General features: G+C 42.9%; 1 long non-coding RNA gene across 1 annotated transcript in view; it reads left to right on the forward strand.

Annotated features, from left to right (window-relative positions):
* The first annotated feature begins 3707 nt into the window (after window positions 1-3707).
* The window catches only part of LOC139623341 (uncharacterized), a 343520-nt gene continuing 331927 nt past the window's right edge, over window positions 3708-15300 (forward strand). The window contains exon 1 of the long non-coding RNA XR_011691483.1: window positions 3708-3849. This is a non-coding gene — a long non-coding RNA (uncharacterized lncRNA). The remainder of the gene's footprint in view (window positions 3850-15300) is intronic.

The raw sequence follows: 15300 nt of genomic DNA on the forward strand, positions 1-15300 counted from the left end.
AAAAACAAGAAAAAGGATGAGTATGTGTTACACTGTTCCGTACTCATGACAAATCAGCCTATTATTGCACATCATTTCATCTCAAATCAAATATTTTACTTGATCCCAACACAGTCTAAATTATTTTAGAATACTTATCTCTAAGGATTTTTTTTAGCATGTGAATAAAAAATGTACTGGTGCATGGTCAAATGGAATAAGATTTAAAAAAAAAAGTAATGCTGTGAGAAGCCTGCAAAAATATAAAAGTCATCATCAGGAATAAAATTAGAAACTTTGCTTTATTTTTTATTTTTTCATCATGTCATGACATATTCTGAAAAAGTCATGCTTGACGGTGAACTTGGCAACCTTCAACTTGTTTTTGAGGTAAATTATTGGATTCATGTTGATAACGGGTGAGATAAATAACATTCGTCTGTGGGAAGGAGAGGGTGAGGAGAACAAGGATAGAGTGAGGGAGAAAGGAGGTGCAACAAGCACACACATAATCAGAAGTTGCTGGTAATGTGCAGGCATTCACCCATTGGACGAACATCTTTCACTTTATTAGCATGACAAAGAACACAATCATTTTGGATATGCCTGAATGCCGTTTTCATTAACTTCCCAATGATTTATTAACAAAAGTGTCAAGAATGCTGTGAAAGCTTCAGGCTTCGGCCAAAACCAAAAAATTGAGACTGAACAAGAGAAAATAATGCAAACCACATAAAGAAATGTCATCTTCAGAAATGAGTAATGAGCAAAAAAAAAAAAAAAAAAAAAAAGAGGGGTGAACGAGGGTGAATAAAGGGTTAAAAGGTAAATGGGTTTATAACAGCAGATCCCATTCTAAATGTAAAGTATATCCAGTTGATTATGACATTCATTAGGTTTTAACACAGCACATTCAAACTGAGACTCCCAGCTGGAAAACATTCTCCAGTCAGCTAATATGGAATCCCATCAGCCATAAAAGAAATTGAGGCTCATATTTTATATCCTGCTTCACAGACTCTGCATACACTGCATATAATACATACTTTTTAAAAAAACATCTGTGAGTGAAGCCACTGCCCCCTTGCACTATTTGACTGCAGTGGCCATAAAGAACAAATATTTTTATTTTATTTTAATTAGAACAATAGTTGTTGCTGCTTCTTTTAGAATTAGTCTTGGGTGAAAGATTGCTGTCTTTTGAGCTCTACCTTTCATTTCCCATATCAGAATCAGAATCAGAATCAGTTTTATTGCCAAGTATGTTTTCACATACAAGGAATTTTTTCTGGTGATTGGTGCAATTGATCAGCAACAGTGGGGCTCTCTAGCCTTGTTGATAAGGCTAATAGCAGATGGGAAGAAGCTATTTTTGTGGCGAGAGGCTTTGGTCCTGAAGGACCGCAGCCTCCTGCCAGAGGGGAGTGTCACAAAGAGTTTGTGTCCAGGGTGGGAGGAGTCAGCTACAATCTTCCCTGCACGCCTCAGAGTCCTTGAGGTGTACAGGTCCTGGAGGGATGGAAGATTGCAGCCAATCACCTTCTCAGCAGAGTGGATGATACGCTGCAGTCTGTTATTGTCCCTCTCCGTGGCAGCAGCGTACCAGATGGTGATGGAGGAGGTGAGGATGGACTCAATGATAGAGGTGTAGAAGTTCACCATCATAGTCCTTGGCAGGTTGAACTTCTTCAATTGCCTCAGGAAATACATCCTCTGCTGAGCTTTTTTGATGAGGGAGCTGATGTTTAGCTCCCATTTGAGATCCTGTGTGATGGTGGTTCCCAAGAAGCGAAAATGCTCCACGGTAGCCACGGGGGAGTCGCACAGGGAGATGGGGGTGGGTGGGCCTGGGCTCTTCCTGAAGTCCACTATCATTTCCACTGTCTTCAGAGCGTTTAGCTCTAGGTTGTTCTGCCTGCACCAGGTCACCAGACGGTCAGTCTCCCACCTGTAGGCAGACTCATCGCCATCAGAGATGAGTCCAATGAGAGTGGTGTCGTCTGCAAACTTCAGGAGCTTGACAGACTGATGGCTGGAGGTGCAGGTGTTGGTGTACAGGGAGAAGAGCAGAGGAGAAAGAACGCAGCCTTGCGGGGATCCAGTGCTGATGGTCTGGGAGTCAGACACGTGCTTTCCTAGCTTCACGTGCTGCCTCCTGTCAGACAGGAAGTCGGTGATCCACCTGCAGGTGGAATCAGGCACGCTCAGCTGGGAGAGCTTGTCCTGCAGCAGAGCCGGGATGATGGTGTTGAAGGCAGAGCTGAAGTCCACAAACAGGATCCTGGCATAGGTCCCTGAGGAGTCCAGGTGCTGGAGGATGAAGTGGAGAGCCATGTTGACAGCGTCATCTACAGACCTGTCGGCTCTGTAGGCGAACTGCAGGGGGTCCAGGAGTGGGTCAGTGATGGATTTGAGATGGGACAGGATAAGGCGCTCAAATGATTTCATGACCACAGAGGTCAGGGCAATGGGTCTGTAGTCATTTAGACCTGTGGGCCTTGGTTTTTTGGGGACAGGGATGATGGTGGAGGATTTGAAGCAGGCTGGCACGTGGCAGGTCTCCAGTGAGATGTTGAAGATGTCTGTGAACACCGGAGACAGCTGATCAGCACAGTGCTTCAGGGATGATGGAGAGACAGAGTCAGGACCGGCTGCTTTGCGGGGGTTCTGCTTCTTAAAAAGCCTGTTGACATCTCTCTCCAGGATAGAGAGAGACGTTCCTTTGGTAGGGGAGGAGGAGGGGGGTTCTGATGTGGCTCTGATGTGGAGGTTAGTGTCAGGCTTGTCCCATTGTCTTTCAAAGCGGCAGTAGAACTCATTCAGATCGTTGGCCAGATGGAAGTCGTTAGTGGAGTGGGGGGGTTTAGGTTTGTAGTTAGTGATCTGTCTGAGCCCTTTCCAGACAGAAGCAGAGTCATTGGCTGAGAACTGGAGCTGAAGTTTCTCAGAGTACAGTCGTTTAGCTTCTCTCACCGCCTTGCTAAACCTGTACTTGGACTCTTTAAACCTGTCCCTGTCCCCACTCCTGAAAGCTTCCTCCTTTTGCCTCCTGAGCTGACTGAGCTTAGCTGTGAACCAGGGTTTGTCATTGTTATAACTCACCCTGGTGCGTGATGGGATACAGCAGTCCTCACAGAAGCTTATGTATGACGTCACAGCCTCTGTGAACTCATCCAGACTGTTGGAAGCAGTCCTGAACACCTCCCAGTCAGTGCAGTCCAAACATGCCCGCAGATCCTCTATGGCTTCACTGCTCCACTGCTTCGATGTCCTCGCAACAGGTTTACACAGTTTTAGTTTCTGCCTGTATGTGGGAATCAGGTGGACCATGACATGGTCCACACACAGTATCTGCTGTGGCCTGTGGTGGGATGTAAACACCGACCAGGATGAATGAGGTGAACTCACGGGGGGAGTAGAAGGGCCTGCAGTTTATGATGAAAGTCTCCAGGTCAGGAGAACAGTGCTGCAGGATCACTGTCACGTCTCTGCACCAGCCACTGTTAGCATGAAAACAGATTCCTCCACCTTTCGTTTTGCCGGACAGCTCTGTGTTGTGATCCGCTCTGAAGAGTTGGAAGCCGGTCGGCTCCAGCGCAGAGTTCGGAAACGATCCACACAGCCACGTCTCCGTGAAGCACAGGACGGCAGATGAAGAAAAGTCTCTGTTCCTCTGCACCAGTAGCTGAAGTTCAACCAGCTTGTTGGGCAGTGAACGCACATTGGAGAGAAAGATACCTGGGAGCGGTGTGCGGAGTCCGCGCCGGCGGAGACGCGCAAGCGCACCAGCACGTTTTCCTCTCCTCCGGCGTTTCACTGCGAGAGCAATGGTCAGTGCACCTCTGACCAAAATGTCCAATAATTCTACAGGTGAGTCGAGAAAAGTAGGAAAAAAATCCACTGGAGTTGTTTCTCTGATGTTAATGAGCTCTTCTCTGGTGAAAGAGCTCCGGAAACCAAAGCAGAAAACTGGATTTATAAAGAAAATAAGGCAAAAAAATGCGCACCAAAACACCGAGGTAGCCATCCGCGGCGCCATGGCAACAGAATCAGTTGCCATGTCCCTTAAGACACATAACCTGTGGTGGCTACACACTGAATAGCAGTGGTTAGACAAGCACCATGCCTGCATGGCCTATCTAATTCCTTGATAACCATGGTCAAACAGTCAGACGTGTGAGTATCTTGACACTTGAGTTGTGAATGGTTTAGCATGTGTTTTGTGGTGTTGTTTGTGATTACGATAGCTGGTCTGTGGGTCTCTCTGTGGATCCTGTGCCGTGCTTGCTACACAACTGATGGTAGAACGGCAGCTTCCAGCATCAGCTTTGCTGGTCTGCTTGCTTTGTCATTGTCTCACGTGAAATCCGACTTCATCAGAGGAAATGGCGGGCATGCTTACCAGCTGAACGCTACGCCACGGTGGCCCAAGTGTGGCTGTGTGAATGTGAGTGGGAAAACTGTAGCTGTGGGTTATTCCAAAGAGAAAAACAAATGGGGAAAAAGCTGGGTGACATGGTCCACTGGGCTTCCATGTCAACATGTTGGATATATGAGGGGTGAATAGTGCCACTGGCTGCAGATTTTAATTTTTCATTTCACCAACATTTACATACAAACAAACACACACATATATTTGTACATTGGGGTATAAGAATGCCAGTGGAGGATGGTCATGACCAATGTGTGCATTGCTTAGAACTGGACCATGCATGCATGACGAGCCAGGATTTGGCCTCCTTTATGAACTGTTTTATTCTGTCAGCTAGAGTGAGGAAGGCTAGGGTACCACCTAAAGGTATCACCCCTTGGTCCAGAAAGGGCTGGCAATGCCCTCCCCTGCCACTACAGGGACACCCTCAGTGCCTACTTCCACCCAATAAGGGCAGGTGGAGCTGGCAGGGCAGGAGGATGCATTGAATGAAGGAGAGATTGACAAGGGCTCCAAGTTTTTGAGACCCCCTACTATGAAAAATATTGACAATGAAGAGGGTTCAACAAGTCATCCTCCATGGCAAGTGGTTTGCCTTGATCAACCTACAGGACACATATTTTCATATCTCAATACGGGGAGGACACGGACACTACCTCAAGTGACAGAACCTCCAAGCTCTGTGTCTACCAATTTGGTATATCAACAGCCCCCCACAGATTCACAAGGTGCATGGATGCAGTCCTGGGATCCTTGCGTTAGGAAGGTCTTGTGTCCTCAATTACCTGGACGACCTCTGGTGTGTGCTCACTTGGAGAAGCATTGCCACAACAATGTGACCTGGCTCTTAAAACATTTAATGCACCTAGTCCTGCACTTCAACAGGAGGAAGAGTAGGCCCCAGCCCTCACAGTCCACAGAGTTCCTACATATGTGTTTGGATGCCAGAGCATGAACTCTTTCCCTGACTCCTGGAAGACAGGTTGCCCTCAGGGCTTGCTTGGCCCAGTTCCGATTGGTGGCCAGGGGCCAGGATAACCTGGAGATTGTGCCTCTGCCTCTAGAGGTCGCATGTGCCAGGTGAGGTGAACCTTGCAACACATCAGCTCTCCAGGGTTGGCCCACTTCCTGGAGAATGGAGGCTGCACCAAGGGTGGTACATGAGATCTGGGACTGCTTTGGTATAGCTATAGCTGATCACTTTGCCTCAAGGAGACATATACCTGTCCCCTCTTAAATCTCCATAATAAGAGACCATCAGTGGCCACTGGACCCCCTGTATGCTTTCCCTCTCTTCATCCTCCAGTTCTCATTCCTACAGAGGATGAGGATGACAAAAATTGTGGAAAAATCTGCAATTTTTGTAGGGAGCCTTGGCTCAGTCAACTATGGTAGCATATTCCTATAGCAGGGAAAGCTGCAATCATGGTGCAATTTCAGATAGGTAGGTGCTCTCTTCTGCCTATCCCCAGTTCCTCCAGGAAATGTTTGACAGACAATAGGCCAGCTCTTTGTTTTTTACAAACCTAACTGCCTTGGGAAAGCAATGTCCAAGACAAGGCTCTGTCATTGGGTTGTGTGATCCGTCCAAGAGGCGTACCAGAAGGTTGACCTTAGCATCAGGTGGGGGCAGCTAAGTCCTGATGGCATCTTGTACCTAGGCCATGGGTGTGTACATAGTGTATATTTGTAAATAGTCAGATTATCTGATCACATGGGTGAGCACTCTGATGGCTATGATGTCTCATTCAATATGCTCCCTCCCACCCACCCTCCCTCTCCCTCTTTCTCTGTCTCTTTCTGATGTTTTATTTCTTTCTCATTGAGCCACCAGCCCAACATCTGTAATAGCCCAGGAAAAGTTGCATTTATACCAATGGCCACTCCAACATGGAGACGATGTGGTATGATGCGGTTTGATAACACAAGAATTAGACTTAGACAAGAATAAGTCTAAAATACTGTCTGACTGTTCAACTTTAACAGTGTACTGTGACAGAAAACTAACCATCAAATTCTCCCCGTAATGTTGAACTGGAAAAAACTCGACCTACTTACGATAGGTAAGTTTTTTTTTCTGGCAGGAGGCTGCGGTCCTTCAGGACCAAAACCTCTCGCCACAAAAATAGCTTCTTCCCATCTGCTATTAGCCTCATCAACAAGGCTAGAGAGCCCCACTGTTGCTGATCAATTGCACCAATCACCAGAAAAAATTCCTTGTATGTGAAAGCATACTTGGCAATAAAACTGATTCTGATTCTGATTCTGATTCTGATTCTGATTCTGATAGATTTAACCAAACATAAATTTGGTCAAAAATGACATGGTCTATAAGTTATTGGAGAAAAATAGAAAATATGAAATATTATAGTGATGTATAGTAAGCTCACTGTAAAGTCACTAACCTCTACTAGATCTTTAAGCATAAATCAAAAAGTAATAGTCGTAGCAGTAAAGAATTTTTATTTTCATTATTATGTATAATTTAGATGTGTAATTTTTTTTATTTTTAGCAATTGAGTAGTCCTATATGTTGGTTCCATGTCCCTGGCTCTTTGCCTTCATTTTTCAGACAGATGTTGAATGACATGAAGCATCTTCTGACGCTTTTATGACATATAAGAGAAATCATAATTAACAAGAGGCTTCTGTCTCTCAGCTGTCTGTCTTGCCCTAAATAAATAAATAACAACAAGCAATCCAAGGAATTTACATAAAGCTTCAGCACAATATTTTCATGGCCATTTTGGGGGAGGCGTAACTTCCCTTAGCCTTTATTAGCATCTGTGCTCACATCTTCCACTATCTCTCCTTTCTAGCTTTTTCCAGTTGCTTACTTCCAATTGCATGTCATGGTTTTAGCACACAGATGAAGTTTTCTCAGTTGTCAATGAGGTCAGGTCATCATGACCAGAAGATGGGGTTGAACCCTTCAGAAACAAACAAGTGTGTACCTTAAGTTCTGACTTCTTTGTCAAAATCCAGTTTTTAGGGCAGAGGGGGAACTTTCTTGCACCAGTCTATTATTGAGCTACACTGTTGAAGTGGGGTGCCACTGAGTTAATACATAATAATTTAATATATAATAATATTGCTTGATTAATTACGCAGCAAATGTGTTGTGTTATTATAAAATTATAGAAGCCCTGAAAGGCAGGTGAATTTCTTTTTTTTGCCAGGATCATTTTTCTAAGCAAGTAACATAACAGTAAAAAAAAATTTTACTTGCCTCTCAAAGGTTGTTTTCATAGATTAAAGAAAAAACAATACTTAAAAACCTTATCTTCATATTGAGAAGTAAAACGAAAAGCTTGGTATAAAACCCATCAAATTTGACTTTCCATATTCATACTGAGAAGAAGAAAGTATTAGCTGAAAACTGCATCAAACCTAAACTGATCCTTCTGCTGCTTTCAGTGTTTCCTTAAGTCCAGTATGCGTAAGTTATGAGCAGAAGGGACCATAAATGAGTCATAGACCTGTTTCATTTGGATCCCTACTTGATCATAGCGCACTTTTATAAGTACATTTCTCATTGGGGTTCTTGGCTATGAAGGTGTAACAGCTCATTCCAGGATCCAAAAGACCTGCCTGGGAGTCTCCCATCACCACCGTCACTGACAACACAAACAGTAACAATGGAAAGACGGAAACTTTAGTCTGAGAAGACAAGTGTTTTAAAAGATCAAGCTTTCCACCATTGAGCTGATGAATGACTCTCCATTTCCCAGTTCCTTGGAAAAAAAACAGCAAATGAAAATAAGCTCAACTGTGCAATTTAGAGAGCCTTATAAATCAATCCTGATGAGTACACATATTTCTGTGTGGGGAGAATTTATATGTTTAATTACCGAGCACAGGTGCCAGGCTCTGGCTTTACTCATTACAGTAAGATATATGAATGGTGGCAAGAGCCTGGATAGCACAGGACAAAAGGGAGGACAAAGTAATTAGCCAGCTCTTATTTAATGGGACCCTTCCTCAAGTCGTGCTTCAATTCAGAAGTCATTTCATAAAGGACCACTGGTGGCAGGTAGTACAGTGGCAATTACACTGGCGGGAATGGAATCGGCTGGGATTGAAAATGAAGTGTTTAACACTATGTAATGTTTGATTGACCAGCTTTTCTTTCCCCAGCACCACCCCTCCCTCCCACTCTTTCATCTCAGATGGATTTTCCCAGAGAGATGGAGAACCAAACACTGGGATTCCCAGCTGAGTGGAACTGTGCTGCAAATGCCTTTGGCCACAGAGTGGTCGAGGTTGGTTTTGGCTGCACGTGTGTGTGTATTTGGCCAAAGCACGAGTTTATCCTCCCATGGCCCGTAAGTGGACTTGGCGCTAGATTCAGCTTTGGCTATCCTGAGCCTGTGTGTGTGTGTGTATGTGTGTGTGTGTTTAGCCTGGTGGCACTTGTACTGTGTGCAACACATATAGAGACGCTGGCCACTGCACAGCTGGTCTGTGCCATCTTACCTCAAGGACTCTGGGCTTTTGCCAAGCAGGGCCATGCCAAAGGAAGGTACTGACCACCCATAGGGGGGTGAGATCTGTTTCACTAACATCTATGCTATGAGTGTTTGCTTCAATATCTGTCCATAGGGAATGGATATACTGTAGATTCATAAAAAAATAAATCACACATATTTTACTCTGCTTTTTCAGACTTTTATAAAGCTAAAAAGGCTTTAATACTGTTTGTGAAAACAAACAAAAAAGAGGCTTGATGTCAAACAATCATTAGGAGTAATACACAGAAGAAATAGTTAAAGTTAGTTAAAATTTAAGTTAATAGTTGAAAATTACCACACCAAAATTTCCCACAGCTCTCCAGTGCAGCATTTCCCTGTACTGTGTGTACTGTACTGTGAACTGGTGCTTCTGAATTCTGACGTGGCAAAATACACAGAGTCACTGAGCTGTGACTGCGACGCCTTGTTTCTTATTAGCAGTGATCAGTGTGCAGAACTTGCAGCTTGCAGCTTCTCATTTCTATCTGCCACTGACCATCACTTTCACTGGGTAAAATGACAACCATTGGTACTGGCAGGTCATCTGCTAATTAGTATTAATTCAGTGAGTGTTACCTTCATAACAGGTCAAAAGACTGGACTAAAGGACTCAGGCAGAGGCCAAAAAAATTCATAAAATAAAATAACAAATGAGATATGGATGTTTAAAAAATAATTATAAAGTTATAGAAAGCTAAATTAACAAAAGACACTGAGAAATGCATATAAATAGATAATTAAATGAAAAGTACATTGATAGATAAATAATACATAGATAAAATAATTTAAAAAAAGACAAAATATAAAACTAGACATTAAAATTAACATAAATATAACCTTAAAATAAAAAAAATAAAAAAGAATAGAACCATAATAATTAAAATAAAAATACACACAAATGTAATGTTACCTAAACTAGCTGCAGCTACAGAGACAGCTGCACAATATGTCAGGGGCCCCATCAAAAATGCTGGCTATCAATTTGAGCACAAAAAACATCATCAATCATCAATCTAAAGTGTCTGCTTCTACAACCTCCGTGGAGATAAAAAACTAATCCTGAATGTTTAGGGAAGGACTATAATCCAACTCAGACCTCTCATCACCTTGTCTGGCCAGTAAACAGCAAAGCAAAGCCACAGATGACAGGTTCAGCTTCTCACTCTCACTCTGTCTACACAAACATGCACACACAAACACACACACACACCAGGCATGTTGAGTGAGTCCAGCCTGCCTGGAGGCGTTGGTTGGCCAGGGTATCCCTCACTGGACACCACTTGGCTGCTCCTGACCACTGTCTACTCGCCATCTGGCCACAGGCTTGTAGCGGCTGTGTGTGTGTGCATGAGGGCTTTTCTCTGGCACATGCCCACTCTGAGTTTATAGCTTTTGACCTGTCTGCTGAGGGGATGTGTTTGGCTCATACTGAGGCATATAACCATTAGAGTGTGTAGCCGAGGGCCACTTTGGCCTGAGCAGCCGTGTTTAACAGGCTAACATTGGTTGAATTAAAACACCCGATGTTCTCAATCTGTCCCACAGCCAGTGTCTTTTGGTTGTCTGGACACAAGGTAGACAGCATGTGGATAGTAGCATTAAGTGAGAGTACTAAACACTGTGTGCATTCATGAAAACAAGCTAATGCTGCTCAAAGTGCTTCATAATTGGGAGAATTCCAGGAAAAGATTCTGAATTGACAAAATTCAGCTAATACAGTAGATGAAACCCTAACTCAGCTCAGAGTACATTCACTTTAAAGGTCCCATATTTTATACTTTTCCTACATTTTATTTGAAGTGTTGATATTCATCAGAAGATATATTTGTGGCTTTAAGAACCAAAAACCATCTCAGTGTAGTTTTACATCTCCTCTCTCAGGCTTCTTTCTGGAGCCCTAGAAACAACATGTTAGTGAGCCAATCAGAAGAGAGCTTAACAGCCTCTCTTCTGATTGGCTGACTGTTTTCTGAGTGATCAAATAAAAATATAGCAGAATTCAGGTAAACACTCAGAGAAACCAAATCCTACAGGGTTGGATGGTGGGTCCAGGTGGGCAGGGCTTGGGGTGGTGACTGCTTTGTTTAGACATCACAAAGTTCCAGAAGTCCTGACAGCTCGTTTTCAGGCTCAGTTTCTGGATACAGGCTGTGTGTATTTCTCTGTGGACCGAGGCTTTGATACTTTCACAGTATTAATATAAAACCTCGACCTACTTTATAATCAAAAAAAGACATGGAAACCTCACTTTATACTATATGGGAGCTTTAAAGAAGTTGTTAAAAACTGTGTGATTGGTCTCTGTTTTTATTTAGTTTACCTGAAATCTGTTATATTTTTATTCGATCACTCTGAAAACAGTCAGCCAACCAGAAGAGAGGCTCCCCAGAAAAGTGTAAAACATGGAACCTTTAAACTGTCGAGTAAGCATTTTTTTATAAGTAAGGGATGACCGTTCCAAAGAGTGGGCACCACCACAACTGTATAGAAATGGTCATCCTTGGTTTTAAACCTCGATCTAGGGACAACCAGAGGGTGTTGGTCAGTAGACCTCATCGATCTCACCATGGTCAGTGGACACAGTAATTCGGAGGTATAAAGTGGGGCCAGCCCATGTAGCGATTTATAGGTGATTAAAAGAATTTTAAAATGAGCTGCTGTGGCTACTTAATATGGCACGGCACATTAGTTCTCATCAGTCAGGTTCAGGATAGTTTCCTTGGACTAAAGACAGCAACTCCTCACTAGTGTTGGGCAGTGATACACTAGCCTACTTAGTAACAACTAATATTTTTAATTGTTGTTAATTCTCTTAATTCTCCGACCCAGTTCTTTAGTATTTGTCTAAAAAAAAAAGGTTTGTTGAAATGTAGCTCCACATTTCAGCCCTGGAAAATCTCAGCACACCAGGGATGTGAAGGGTGGAGACGCGAGTTTATGTTGTGATGATGTAAAGTCCTTAATTTACTATAAGTGTAAGTATAAGTGTGTACTATAAGTGTACTTAAAAAGGTAAGGTTTGACATTCACCACTGGTCAGGTGATGTAAAGAAAACAAAGTAGTGAATAGGGTAATGTAGGTAACAAACTTTGAATGTCAGCAAGCATGACGGCCACTGTTTCAGAGAGACAGAGCAAGGTAGAGGCAGAGTTGGCATGGACTCCTACCTGGATGATGATGCAGTTGGCACTCCTCCAGCCAGCGTGCCACCCTGGCTGCCATCTCTCCTCCGTGCCGTCCCACCCAGGCTCCATGTCCCATTTCCACTCACACTGGGGACACAAGCAGAAAGAGACAAGAGGAGCACCAGTCACTAATCAGGTCGTCACCAGATCGAACAAAGGAGAGGAAGAGTACTTAATGCTGTAACCGTGGTGATACTTCTTCCTGTAATAAACAGAAACAAATCACCATTTCAACATCAGTTACAAATAGTAAAGCAAATAACAATAAATTTGCTTTATAGTACGACTGGAAGTCAACAGACATCATGACAACACCGACTGTCTTTCCATCAAACTGCTTTAAAGGTCTTAACCTAATTTCTGAAAATTTCCGGAGTAACGTGACATAGAGCATGATTCTTTCAGCTACATTTATGTGAACATATCAAAGGTACATTGACTCTCATACTTTGCTTTGTCTGAAGTAGAAGAAGAAAATGTAGGTACGTTGATATCGAGGCGTATTAAAAAATTATGCTTTCATCAGGCTTTACTTCCTCTTCTCTTTTTGAGTACATTAACTTTTCTACCTCAGTGTAATAACAATTATTTTGCAATTATTACTTTAGCTTGAAGCAAATTGAAGATGTTTATACAGAAGCTTATTCTGATGTTCTTTGTTTATTGTATAGGTCAGATTTATGTAACAATTATTAATGGTTAAACATATAATTTATTAGGAACACTTCTGCACCTTCTTATTCATGCAGTTATCCAATCAGCCAATCACGTGGTAGCAGTGCTACATATAAAATCCTGCAGATAAATATCAGGAGAGGTCAGAGGATAATGGTCAGACTGGTTGGAGCTGACAGAAAGGCTGCGGTAACTCCCATATCCACTCTTTACAGCTGAGGTGAGCAGGAAATCTTCAGAATGAACAACACATCCAACCGTGAGGTGGATGGACTCCAACAGGAGAAGACCACATCAGACAAGAACAGAAACCTGAGGCTGCAGTGGAAACACTGGACAGTTGAAGACTGGAACCTAGCCTGGTCTGATGGATCTGGATTTCTGCTGAGGCAGCAGACGGTAGAGTCAGAATTTGGCATCAGCAGCATGAATCCATGGACCCAACCTGCCTTGTGTCAACAGTCCAGGCTGGTGCTGGTGGTGTGATGGTGGTAAGGATGGTTTCTTGTCACACTATGGCCCCATGATACCAATCAATCATGGTTTGAATGCAATAGTCTATCTTAGTATTGTTGCTGACCATGTTCACCCTGTCATGGCAGTTTACCATCTTCTAATGGCTGCTTCCAGCAGGATAATTCTCCATGTCATAAAGCTAAAGTTGTCTCAAACTGGTTTCATCAACATGACAGTGAGTTCAGTTCGGTCTCCAGACCTGGATCCAGTAGAACACCTTTGGGATGTGGTAGAACAAGAGATTGGCAACTTAAATGTGCAGCTGACAGATCTGCAGAAATGATTTTATGCAGTCATGTCAACACAGAGCAACATCTGGTGAAATCCATGACATGAAGAGCTGAGGCAAGAAACAAAGTGCTCGCTTTTGAAAAAATGACGGATGACCATTTTTCACACTGGATTTTTTGAGAAATCCTGACTTTACAATGTATACAGTCAAATAAAAAACAAGTTTACACCTCCGAAATTTACATAAGGAAAAGATATGATGAAAAATAAAAACAAAATTGCTGAAATCAAATTAATTTAATGAGATGCAAAATTGAATACTAACCAGTTGTGATTTTTAACATTAACATATTATTTTAACCAACAAACAAGCTGCAGGAGTCGTTACAAGCCCAACACTGTTCAAACACAATGAACTTTAAATGTGAGATCCCAAAGTTTCCATACATAATATTAACTATCAGTGTGGTGGGAGGAGGAGCGATGAATTCCCAAAACTAATCTAGAATAATCAGGGCACTGCCCCAGTGTCCTAATCCCATCTACACACACATATACACGCACCAGAACGCTTCTGCCTACCCATAACCCCCAGTGTGTGGGCGGTGGTGTTCCCATGACCCACTTAACACATCTGGGTCAGCTGTATTCAACCACCAAACCACACACACACACACACACACACACACATAGTGAGGTACAATTAGACAAATTAACACACACACACACACAGATTCAGATGATGGGTTTGTGTTGCTGATCCATTGCTCATTGCCGGGGAAAGCAGTTCATCTCTAACATATACAGGTGTGGCTGAAAGTGTTGGTAACCTGAGATAAGTTGAATTTTTTTATCTATAAAAGAACAGACATGTTGCTTTTGGTTTTCGTTGTCAGTTATTATTTTAAATAACACAACAAATGAAAATGGTGTTGACAAAAGCATCGGGACCCTTAACTGAATATTATTAAGAATCACTTCAACCGAGCACTTTCTTATTGGTCTTAAACAGATTTCTACACACTGGTAGTTTGGCTGACCTCTTACTGCAAACTGCTCCACTTCTCCCAGGCTACGTCCACACTACTACGTTTTGGTTTTACATCACTACCTTTTCACCTGCCATCCACACTACTCCAGAGTTTTTGACACCTAAAATGGAGACTTTTGGAAACATTGCTTTTAGTTTGAAAACTCCAGGGTTGTGTTGTAGTCAAGTGGCAACACACCGTAACGTCACCCACTGGTTTGTGAAGTGCCATTTTGAAGCCTCAAGGTTGTAATTTGACCGTCACTGTCTTGTTTTTTTTTTTTAAACCAGGAGAAACCATATTTGGAGGAGAAGGTGGAGCTGAGGAGGAGGGAGGGGTGGATCTGACCTGCTCTGTACTCTATCTTGTCAGGCAGGTCACTGTGCATGCATACCCTGCTTTATGGTCTATTTTCTTGATGAACATCATGTTGTAGTGAAGAAGACTTGAAACTAGAGATTGACACCATAAACTCATTAGGAAAACTTCACTTACTTCAATACAATCAGACTTTTTTTCTGCAACCAGTGGAGTCGCCCCCTGATGGTCAATAGGTAGAACGCAGGTTTAAGGCTCTTCAGCATTGGCTTCACTTTTCAGACCTGGAGCCATTTTTATACACAGTCTATGGTTGTGGTCAGGACAGGCAAAAACAGAGACTTTTGGAAACAATGACATAGGCACCCATGGTAGCTCCCTGATTGGCTCTTATCAGCCTCGACTACCAGTGCTGAAAGCA

Source organism: Trachinotus anak, unplaced genomic scaffold, assembly GCF_046630095.1.
Source record: "Trachinotus anak isolate AG129_WGS33_773 ecotype Australia unplaced genomic scaffold, CSIRO_AGI_Tana_v1 ptg000007l, whole genome shotgun sequence".
NCBI classification, from domain to species: domain Eukaryota; kingdom Metazoa; phylum Chordata; class Actinopteri; order Carangiformes; family Carangidae; genus Trachinotus; species Trachinotus anak.